Here is an 11,797-nt window from a genome sequence, read left to right as displayed (position 1 = left end):
CATGATTTATACCACAGAGTTTACATTGGGTTCCCGGGGCATTGAACTGGTAATCCTCCTGCCTCAGCCAATGCTATGACTACAAGCTGTGCCACCAAACTTGGCCTCATTAGTTCTGATTTGCGATTTCCTAAGGTTTACTGAGTACTTTTTCATGTGACGTTTGGCCATTTTTACACTCTTTGGTAAAATATCCAGGTTCTTGCCTGGTTTTAAATAGAGCTGTTGGGATTTTCTATTGCTGAGTTTGGAGAACTGGCTTTTTGTACACTTTTTAAAAATTCTAGTTCTAGTTATATGAGTGGGTTAAGTTTGTGAAAATCCATCAAGATGCACCTTTATGATTGATATGGGCAATGTGCGTGTACAATTCTATATATGTGAACCACATATACAAATAATATCTCAATAAAATTAAAACAACACATCGTCAATATGGACTAGCATGAGGAGAAACAGACAACACACACACACACACACACACACACACACACACACACACACACAATTTTCTGAAGGAATGGTGTTGTCAAAAGAACAGAGCAATGAGGTGGATGGCCACTGGAAAAGTATAGACATGGACTTTCTTCTTTCCTGTATGAGTGTGTGTGTGTGTGTGTGTGTGTGTGTGTGTGTGTGTGTAGATGTCTGTGTGTGTGGTTACCCTGCATGTGGAGGCCTGGGATGGATGTCAGGACTATCTGTTCTCCACCTTATTTGCTCTTGACTAGTCTTGCTAGTCAGCTTGCTTTGGAAACCCTTCTTTCTGCCTTCAGTGGGCTGCCATGCCCACCTGACATTTACCTGGGTTTTGGGGATTCGAGCTCCAGACTTCATGCTTGTACAGCAAATACAATCGCCAAGCCACCTCCCCAGACCCTCGCGTGGGCTTTTACTTCTTTCTTTGCCATGTGAGAAAGCTAACAGTATGACTGTATGTGGACGAGTAGAGAGGGATGGAGGGATGCAGTCTAGAGAAAATACGGAGCAGAAGTAGAAGGCTGGCCTCAGAGCACAACCCATTTCTAGAGTGTAAGCCCCATAGGAAGGAGCTGTGTTTCCCCAGGGAGCAGACCTCTGCCACTTCCTGGGAGGCATTGAAGTGGGTAGAAGGAAGGTTTATGCTTCTGCTTCTGGAATCTGAGAGACAGGAAGCAGGGTATCACCTGTCAGTAACCTGATTGACAGGAAGCAGTGAAAAGGCTGTGTATGGGGAAGAGGGAACCGGAAGACACAGGTGGAGGGTGGAGCCCCACAGTAGATCTCCCCAAGGCCTCTGGGATTGTGCTATAGGTTGTTGCCAGCATTGATGAAGGGACTTTGCCAGGTTCTGAAGCTTCCAGGGACAACATTGAAGTGGTCCTCTTCCCGTGTGGTGCCAGGACACAGTGAGCGGGTCCTCCCTCCATTTTGTCTGGAGTAGTTAGTTCCCTGGCCTCCTGCCAGTCTGAGGTGACTAGAGTGAACGATTGTGCAGTGCCAGATGGACAAAGAAGTGAGGAGTGGCAACCTCAGGAAGGTGGTGAGGCTCGAGCTCTTGGGGCTCCTTAGAGAACTCTTGAGGCTGGGGAGCAAGGAGTGTGTGAGCTTGTGTACTGGAAGGGAGATGGGCATAAGTGAACAACAGGCCTTAACTTGTTACCCACGCACGGCAGCATGCCTGCCCATTTTCTTCTGGCCCCTTCTTGTTCTCTCTCAACAGCCCTGCCCTAAAACAGCACATTAGGCTGCTGTGGGAAGGTCTTTCTGCATGCTGTGAATCTGTGTTGCCACTATTGGTTAATAAAGAAGCTGTTTGGGCCTTTGGCAACACAGGACATGGCCAGGCAGAAAATCCAAGAGAGAATCAGGGAGAGGAAAGATGGAGTCAGGAAGCCGCTGGGAGCTGCCATGTTTGAGTTATGAGGACCCCAGAAGCTTAAACGACAGCATTCTTCAGCTGACAGGTCTCTGATGGATGAGGACAGTCAATGGAAGACTTGACATTCATTTACACGTCAGGTATGCACGTTTTCTGCCTCAGCATTGGAGTCAGACCCTGCTTAGCTCCACATGCAGACATGATTATTTGGGAAACTTTTTGTTCAAGACTATTCCACGGGGTTAATTTGGACTATTGACCACTGCGATGAACACATTTCTTCTACTCTGTCTTATGCTTTCTCATCAACATAAGCACCCATGGTTCCTCACAAGGTCCAGACCAAACTATGACATCAAGATGCTCACCCAAGATGACAGCAGAGCTGGGAGGATCTGGCAACTCCTGGATTAAGCTGCCATTCATATGCCTACAAGCCTCAAGTTCCTGCGTGCTTATAAGAAAGAACCCAGTTTTTAAAGCACACAAATGCAACTGTGTGTGTACACGTACATACATATATGCATATGCTCAGGCAGGCATCTCCTTCCACCATATGGGTTCCCAGGATCAAACTCACGTCATCAGCAGCCAGTGCCTTCGCCCACCGAGCTATCAAAAAGGCCTGGGAAAACATCTTTTGAAGCCAGGCCCATTACCAAAATTTTAGCCTCTTTTCCCAAATTAAACAGAGCCCACTGCTCCCTCTGTTGAGTAGAATAACACAGTTATTTTTTAGTTAGAGCTAACTCCTTTAAGCTTTTGTTCATTTTATTTATTTATTTTGAGACTGTCTCACTGTGTAGCTGTGGCTGGCCTGGAACTCAGAGGGATCCTCCTGCCTCTGCCCCCCAAGTGCTGGGATTAAAGGGGTGCATTACCATGCCTGTCCTTTAAGGTTTGTTTTTAGTGGAAGCCCCTCCTCCACCAAACTGAAGGTTCGTCTGTGTTGTACAACAATGGCTTGGTTTCCACCACCAAAGGTCCAACCCTCTGCTCTCACGAGGGAGACATGTCAGACCAGAGGTTCTGAAGGATGTGAAGTCACGAGAATAAGTTCTCTGGTGTGACCAAGGGTGAACATGGCTAAGTAAAGGCAAAAGTCAAAATCAGAGCTGGCCAGTGGTGGTGCACACCTTTAATCCCAGCACTTGGGTGTGGGGGCTGGAGGCTGGGGGTAGGCAGAGCCAGGCGGATCTCTGTGAGTTCGAGGCCAACCTGATCTACAAAGTGAGTTCCAGGGCAGGCTCCAAAGCTACACAGAGAAACCCTGTCTTGAAAAACCAAAACAAACAAAGTCAAAATCAGAGGAAGGAATAAGAGGCTAAGATATTGGAAGGGTTATTTATACAAGTATCCAAACAGCCAAACAGGAATGGTGCCAAGGAGAATACAGAGAGCTGAGAGGTCTACTCCACAAAGAATGGCACCTCTCCAGGGGTAGGAGTTGACCAAGTAGGTTTGGTTTGATATATTCTGTTGTAGATTTCACACAAAATGTTTACTGTAGGCTCTTGTGTTGAATGGCTTGTCTTCATTTGATGGTGCTGTTTGGGATGAGATTGGAAACTTAAATAGATGGTTCCCAGCTCACATGAGGTCACATGAGGTGTGTGGCTTCCTGATTCCTTGTTTGCCATGAGGTGAATAACCTTCTCCTTCACAAGCTCCCACTCCCAAGATGTTCTCTCTAACAAGGAGTCCAGAAGCACACTCTCCCTAGCACCTAGAGATGTGGCAAAGTGGTAGAGTGCTGGGCTAGCTTGTCCCTGGGTTTAATACCCTGAACTGAAAAAACCTTCAAGTGCGTTTGCTGAAGTTTTTATCACAGCAACGAAAAGCCCAACTAATGCAAGGTGTGATCACAAAATAGTCAAAGTTGGGGGTTTTAGGAACAAGGTAGAAAAATATTTCTGAGAGTTGGATATACACACTTAATCCCAGTATTTTGAGAAGCAGAAGCAGGAGGATTGCTAAGAATTCAAGGTCATCCTGGGCTTTGTGGTGAGTTCCCTGCCAACCTGGGCTAAAAGTAAGATACTGTAACTTATTGGTTTTACATAAAATTTACAGGAGTCCTTGGAACTTGGCCTGGGTTCCCACCCAAGCAACGAAAGACCCAATTGATGTTGACTTTAACCATAGGCATTGTGCAGTGGTTGGTGCAGGGGTCTTGTAGCTGGTTCATTGATTAATAACCAGCTGAGTGGCTGACCAAGCTGTACCCCATTAAGCTACATTCTGTTCCTCGCCTCTGGTTTTCTAAGATGCTATCTGGTCATATTGCTGCCTAAAGTTCTTTGAATTTGCCCTGATTCTAGGAACTGCTTAATTTGAGATTTGATTTCTGCTTTATTTTGTTTTTCTTTACTCAGATAAATATCACTAAATTAATTGGTCTAGAGAACATCCAGAAGCAGAAAACAGAATAAAAAAGATGCATCCCTGCAATGTTAGTCCCTGGGATGCTCATGAGGGACAGGGAAGCCAAAGGAGTCACCACTAGAGGGCAGCAAAAGATGAAGGTGCCAGCAGCAGAGTCTGGTTTCTGTAGGATCCAGGGGATGAAATCAACACAATGGTTTTGTGTTTTGCAATGGTTCAGTAGATATCCTTTTTAAATTGTATGTTGAAAATAAAAAGCAACATGTATTCAGTAGGAGCCATAATTTGAGAGGGGTGGATTAGTGACTTCTCCCATAGCTGTGACAAATACCTAACAGAGTGGCTTAAGGGACAGAGGACTTATTTTGGCCCATGGCTTTGGTGCATCATCAGGAAGACATGGTGATTGGAGCAGCTCACTCTATGGCAGTGGAAGCTTGTAGCCGGACCTCTCAACAGATCAGGGAGCAGAGATCTAGACTGAACTGGAGATTAGATAGCCTTAAGACCTGCCCCTGGGTGTCATCAAGCAAGACAGGTCTCACAACCCAGAGATTCCACAGCCTCTCAAAAACTGTATTATCAGCTAGACACCAAGTGTTCAAACACACAAGCCTGTGCAGGACATTTTATCCCAGGGATCACACTAGGATGGCAGATTAGAAACAGCCTCTGTGTGGTTGTTTACACAGGGGTTGATAAAAATCAGAAAACAAAGGACACAGTCTATACCAAAAACAGAAAGAGGAAGAGATCCCACGAGATCCCAGGACTGTGGAGTGCCCAAAGAAACAGAAAGCTAAGGAGCAAACAACGGAGGAACCAGTCTACCCAGCTATGAGGCAGAGGAGGGAGAAGCCAGGGCTGCTCTGATTCAAGAGACTGGCACTTGGTCCTAGCTCAGGACACACCCACAGTCCCAACAAGCTTTAAATCCAGTTGGGAGCTGTGCTGTGAGAATGGCGCCTATGAGACATTGGAGAAGACCATTTTGATACACTGCATTCCTTGGTTGTACCCAGGTGTGGTGGTTTGAAAGAAAATGGCCCCCAAAGGGAGTGGCGCTAATAGGAGGTGTGGTCTTGCTGGAGGAAGTGTGTCATGGTGGAGGCGAGCTTTGAGGCCTCATATATGCTCAGGCCATTCCCAGTGAGTCAGACCACTTACTATTGCCTTCGATTCAAGATGTAGGACTCTAAGCTCCTTCTCCAGCACCAAGTCTGCCTACACTCCGCTATGTCCCACCATAATGATAATGGACTGAACCTCTGAAAATGTAAGCCACCCAATTAAATGTTTTTCCTTATAAGAGTTGCTATGGTCATGGTGTCTCTTCACAGTAACAGAAAACCTAACTAAGAAGAAGTTGGTACCAGGAGTCGGGTATTGCTGTGATAGATCCGACTATATTTTTGTTTAGAGGAATGTGGACCTCGGGACTGTGGATTAGAAAGGCAGTTGGATGCTTTAAGTGCTGCTTAATGGGCCATCCTAGTAGGAGCATGGCAGACAGTGGTGCTGAGTGTGATTTGAACTGTGGGGTCTGGATCAACAGGTTTCAGAGAAGAATGTTATATGTGGCCTAGAGACCAGTCTTGTGATAGTTTGGTGAAGAATGTGGCTGCTTTTTGCCCTTGTCTAAAGAGTCTGCCTGAGGCTGAAGTGAAGAGTTTTGGATTAATTCCATTCTCAGAAGAAATCTCATAACAGCCTAGTATAGACTCTGTTGTGTGGTTACTAGTGTTAACTCTGATGAATATTTATAATGAAGAGGAGCAAGCCCAGGAAGGGAAAATTTTTGAGGAGAAAAGGAGCATCAGAAAGTGGACTGGAGCTAAGTCCTGTGTTCAAGGAAATAAAACAGATTAAGAAATGGCATAATGGGAACACGTGATCTCAGGGAAAGATCCCACCCATCTAAGTTTCCAACTTGTGAAAAGGAATTAAAGAAAAACTTAGAGCTGGGTGTGGTGGTGTACGCCTTTAATCCAGCACTTGGAAGCAGAGGCTGGTGGATTTCTGATGCCAGCCTGGTCTATAGATCCAGTTTCAGGACAGCCAAGCTTGGGCAGTGAAGGTAACCATCAAAAGCAGAAAGCTAGAGAAGATGTAATTGAGCAAGGGGGTCATGTTCCAACCCCAGCAAACAGCAGAACTTGACAGCTCTGGCCATGTGGTTCTGGCTTTAGAGTTAAGGATAGAAGAAAGGGGCTGTGGAATTTGCCTCTGCCACCAAGGAAGCCACTGATACCAGGCGTGTGTCAGGGATGTTCCCTGAATGGAGACCTGGAGAGGCCATTGTGTCAAACTATGAAGTTGAAGCCTAGATTGTCTTGAAGACCCCAAGATGTTAGAGATGCCAGAGCTGTGGGTTACTTGCCAAGGAGAGCTGTTAATGGGGAGTGGAACCAGGAAAGAAGTGTGTTGCAGGCAACAAAGGTGAAAGAAGCTGGAGATCTAAAGAACATTTTGACATCAGACATGGAGATACAGAGTTTTAGAATTTGCCCAACTGGATTTTGGTCTTGCTTTGGTCCAGTATTTCCTCACTATGCTCCCTTCCCTATGTTTTAGAATGATAATGTATATCTTGTGTCATTATATGTTGGAAGTATGTGATCTCCTTTTTTATTATTTTATAGGTGATTACAATTAAGAGATTGTAATGAATCTCAGAAGAGACTTTGATCTTTAGACTCTTAAATAAGTTTGTGACTGTTATATAGACTATGGGGACTTTTGAAGTTGGACTGAATACATTTTTGCATCATGATATGGGTACAAGCCTTTTGGGTGGGGGATGGGAGTGGAATGTGTCGGTTTGAAAGAAATGGCCCCCAATGGGAGTGGCACCATTAGGAGGTGTGGCCTTCTTGGAGTAGGTGTGGCCTTCTTGGAGTAGGTGTGGCCTTCTTGGAGTAGGTGTGGTCTTGTTGGAGGAAGTATGTTACTATGGAGGTGGACTTTGAGGTCTCATATACGCTCAAGCCACTCTCAATGAGTCAGACAACTTCCTGTTGGCTGCAAGTCATGATGTAGGACTCTCAGCTTCTTCTCCAACACCATGTTGGCCTGCACATTGCCATGTCTCACCATGATGATAGTGGCCTAATCCTCTGAAAATGTAAGCCACCCAATTAAATGTTTTCCTTTTGTAAGAGTGGCTGTGACCATGGTGTCTCTTCACAGCAATGGATACCCTAACTAAGACACCAGGTGACATCCTGGAACTGCAGAGTGCTTGAGACTGAAATACTTGGGGAGACTGGAAACAAAAAACAACCAGAAGTGTGGGTCCATGCAGCTATAGCTTCTGGGATGGGGATGGCCACATGAGGTAGTTTGAAGTGTAGGAGTTGGGGGGCAGACGACAGACACGCTGAGAAGCTTAGGTGGCGAGCGGCTAGATAGCAAAGGGCTCAGCCATAGCCTACTGTCTTCAGCAAGGAGTGAGGCCACACAGCACAATTCTCATTCTCTCTGTTCTTGATAGTTGCTTCAAATTTCTGTTGCTGTTTTCCCCACAGTAATGGACCTGGAACTAGCCGAGTCCACTCTCTTTGCTTTGATGACTTGTCAGGGTGTTGTTTCTTCTACAGCACTTCCTCAACTGCCTCCTGTTCCTGCCTCCCCTTCAGCACCGTCATCACTCACCAATGACATCATCAGGAGAGCATGCCTGCCATCACCTGACCCAAGGATGTGCTGGAGCTCTTCTGACTTTATGTGGAAACTTTCCCTTACCATCCTAACTCCAGCCACCACCCCCCCACCACCACCACACACACTCTTTCACACACATGCTCTCACACACACATTCACCCATAGACACACACACTCACACAAACACACACATGCATACATAGACACACACACTCACATGTAGACACACACACACACTACGGCACTACATGCCCTGATGTCAGCCTGCCTAAACTTCTACCCAAACCCTAATCCGGGAAAGACAAACTTCATGCTTCTCTTTAAATACGCCCCGCACACTCCTGCCTTTCCCCCAGCTCTTCCTTCCAGCTCCAGTTACTGCGATTCTATTGTCTTTGCCAGGCAGCTCTGGTCCCTCCTTTCCCCAGCTTCTGCCACTGAGGCCCCAGGGTGACCTGTAGAAAGACTCAGTCTTCCATGGAGCACTTTTCTCTCTGGCTCCCTTAAGGTTTTCCAGCTCTGGGAAGCTCCTGTGGGTGGGGTGGTCCCCTGCTGCTGCACCAGAGCTGGCGTGGACCCCATGGTGACCATTGCTGCCTGACAAAGTGCCAGCATTTTGACTTTGTGGGTCACAATTCTCCAGCACCCTTTAACTTTCGCTTTCAGTGATTCTCACTATGTGTGTTCCCTTACACCTTTTCCTCTGGGAAAGTTTGTGCAGGCTTTGAAAGACAAAAATGTATAAAATGACAGCCTCTTTTAACAAAATAATTCTTGGGAAAAAATTCCCACCATTGTAGAATCATATAGCTTAGTAACTCTGCCTACTCCCATACAAGTTAACATCAGGCTGCTAGAAATTTTAGATAAGTAACATATGCTTGGTAAATAAAGTATATTTGATAAATAAGGTAATAGGTTTTCTGCTCTCCCCCACCCATAGTAAGTTTCTCCACTGATGCAGTCAGCCAGATCAAGCTGAATTGGAAAAGTATAACAACAGGTATGTTGAGCAAAGCAACCCCCATTTCTCAGAGAAGCCAAACTAAAGCAGGGAGATTATATAGCTTGTAGGCAAGGGGTGACAACATGTTCACAAGCTGGGTTTTTGCCCAAGTGTGGTCAAAAGCTGAATGTTTTAGGTAGGGACTTTGGGCTTCTGGCAGCATCAGTGGAGGGAGTCACAATAGTCACCAAGAATTCAGAACTGGGCTTTTTGGAGCCTTTCCTTTGTTCGGAGACTCTGAGTGGTCGGGTCTGGAGAGAGAGAGAGAGAGAGAGAGAGAGAGAGAGAGAGAGAGAGAGAGAGAGAGATGGAGCTTTCTGGACTGTGCAGGGGTGAACTGGAGGCTCCAACCCAACATAAGATTTGTTCAATAAATAAGGTAGATTTGATGAAGATTTATAAATTCCCAAGATTTATTAAGATTCACGATAATATTTGTCTTTGCTCACTTTAAGCTTTAGCTAATTGGATAAATCAAGCCATACACAAAACTGCAATGTTCTATAATGTCTGGTCCTCTGAGAAAGTTCTTTTCCCAAGGCCAGGCATTTGAATACGGACCTCCGTTCCTTCAGGGGCTTGGGGAAAGGTCCTGCTTGCTAAAGGGAGTCACTCTCTTTATCTTTGGCAGGAGGAACTTGCGGTCCTTCCATTGATGTAAGAGGGAGCCTGGAGGAGTTACTAAACCTTAGAGAACAATAGGCATTTAGACACTTGCTGGACGTAAAGCTTTTGTCTCAGGAAAAATGCTGTAATAAAGTTATGACCACGTGCATAGACTGAACCGACAACCTGGGAGCCTGCATGGACTGACCTAGGCCCTCTGCATGTATGTTACAGCTGTGTAGTTTGGTCTTCTTGTGGGACTACTAACAGTGGGAAGAGGGGCCATCTCTGACTCTTTTCCCAGTTTTTATGACCTTACTCCCTGTTTGGTTGGAACCTCCAGTTCACCACTGCATGGTCTGGAAAGCTCCAATCCTGTCTCTCCAAACCCCACCAACTCGGAGAATCTCCAAACAAAGGGAAGGCACCAGAAAGCCTAGTTCTACATACATTCCTGGCGGCTATGGCAGCTCCTCCCCTGAAGTCACCAGCCACCCAAGTCCTCACCCAAAGCACTCAGCTTTTGACCACACTTGGGCATAAACCCAGCTTGTGACAGACACATCATCACCCCTCGCCTACAACCTATATAATCTCCCTGCTTTTGTTCAGGTGCATGGCTTCTCCTGCCTCCATCTCTGGGACTGGAGAACCCACCAGGAGCTGCTTTGCCCAAATAAACCTGTTCTTATACTTTTTCAATTCGGCTTGATTGGGTTTACTGCATCGGCTGATGAACCTATTATGGGACACACGGGGGTGGGGGGCTAGAAAACCCATTACTCCCCATACTGGGTCACCTTGCCCAGCCTTAATACATAGGGAGGCACTTAGTCTTACTGCAATTTGATATGCCATGTTTTGTTGATACTCCTGGGAGACCTGGTCCTTTTCGAAACAGAAACAGAAGAGGGGTGGATTGGGAGGTGGGAATTGGGGGTGGGGTAGGGTGGGGTGAGGGACTGGGAGGAGAGGAGGGAGGGGAAACTGCAATGGGATATAAATAAAGAAATAAATTTATATAAAAAATTAATGGCCACTTTTGTCCCTGAATCATTGAGTCTCCTAAACTATTCTGCAATTATAGGGTATAAAAGGTGTAGCAGGGATTGGGGATTTAGCTCAGTGGTAGAGCGCTTGCCTAGCAATCGCAAGGCCCTGGGTTCGATCCTCAGCTCAAAAAAAAAAAAAGGTGTAGCCTTTTTTCAATAAAGTGGCAGCCATACTGATTCACCCCCAAATTGTGTCAGTCTCCTCCACACCTCCTCTTTGGAACCCGAACCCCACTGGAGCTGGATTCCAGCACAGAGCCCAGACTGTACACAGCAGTTAGGAATCCAGCTGCTCAGCTCAAGGTGGAGGGCCAGCCCCAGCCATGTCTGGAAAGTGGGTGTTTCTGGTAAACAGTGGGGAACAGTAGGGATTGCAGCAGAAGAGGTAGGAAAGGGCAGCAGTCAACAGAGGAGAAACAGAGTGCAGACCTGCAGACTTGCTCTAGGCCTGTCCCCTTGTCTGGCCAGTCCCCCACCCCAGAAGTCTCATTTCCCCTGACAACTCAGACACAAGCTTCCCAGCAAGTTTGCTGGGGTCACAGCCCTTTCTCCCCTTGTCTGGGCTTCCTAGTTCCTTGGTTAGGGAAGGTCAGGTTCCAGGAAACAGAGAGCAACTCAGTAAATAGAAACATATTTTTTAACAATACAGCATAATGGCTCCTGGCTTCAAAGTGGAGCCAGGCAGGTTCCTCACTGGCTGCTTCTTTCTTAACTCATTTTCTGTAATCTCTGTTTGACCCGTGTTTTAATCAAAAAGGAGAGCCAGGCTTTTTCAGCACCAGTTTGGTCTATGGTAATCCCTTCCTCCCTTCCTCCCTTCCTCTCCCCCCACCCCCATCCCCCTTTGGTGCTGAGATTCAAACCCAGAAACTGACGCATGTTAGATGAGCTCTCTGCTACTGAGCCCCTGCCTCACAGCAGTTTAGTTAGCAGAGCTTTCCATAAATAAGGTGTTGCGTTCATAAAGCAGATTTAAATAAATGTCTTCCATATGTGTAGGGCAATTCTTAAGGGGAGAGAGGACTGGGTAGGGGGCTTTGTTTTCTCCTCTGTGGGGAGAAGCTTGTCCTGTCTGCTCCTTGGAGTTATAACTTGAGTCAAATTAGACAACATTTGTGAAAACAACAAAATTATACCAGTTGGTAGCAAGGGGTTATTGTTGAGCTCTGAGCCCCGAGCTTCATTTATTGACAATGTCAGTAGCATCGACAAGAAACGGAATGA

Source organism: Onychomys torridus, chromosome 4, assembly GCF_903995425.1.
Source record: "Onychomys torridus chromosome 4, mOncTor1.1, whole genome shotgun sequence".
Taxonomy (NCBI): Eukaryota; Metazoa; Chordata; class Mammalia; order Rodentia; family Cricetidae; genus Onychomys; species Onychomys torridus.
This window is presented reverse-complemented; position numbering follows the sequence as displayed.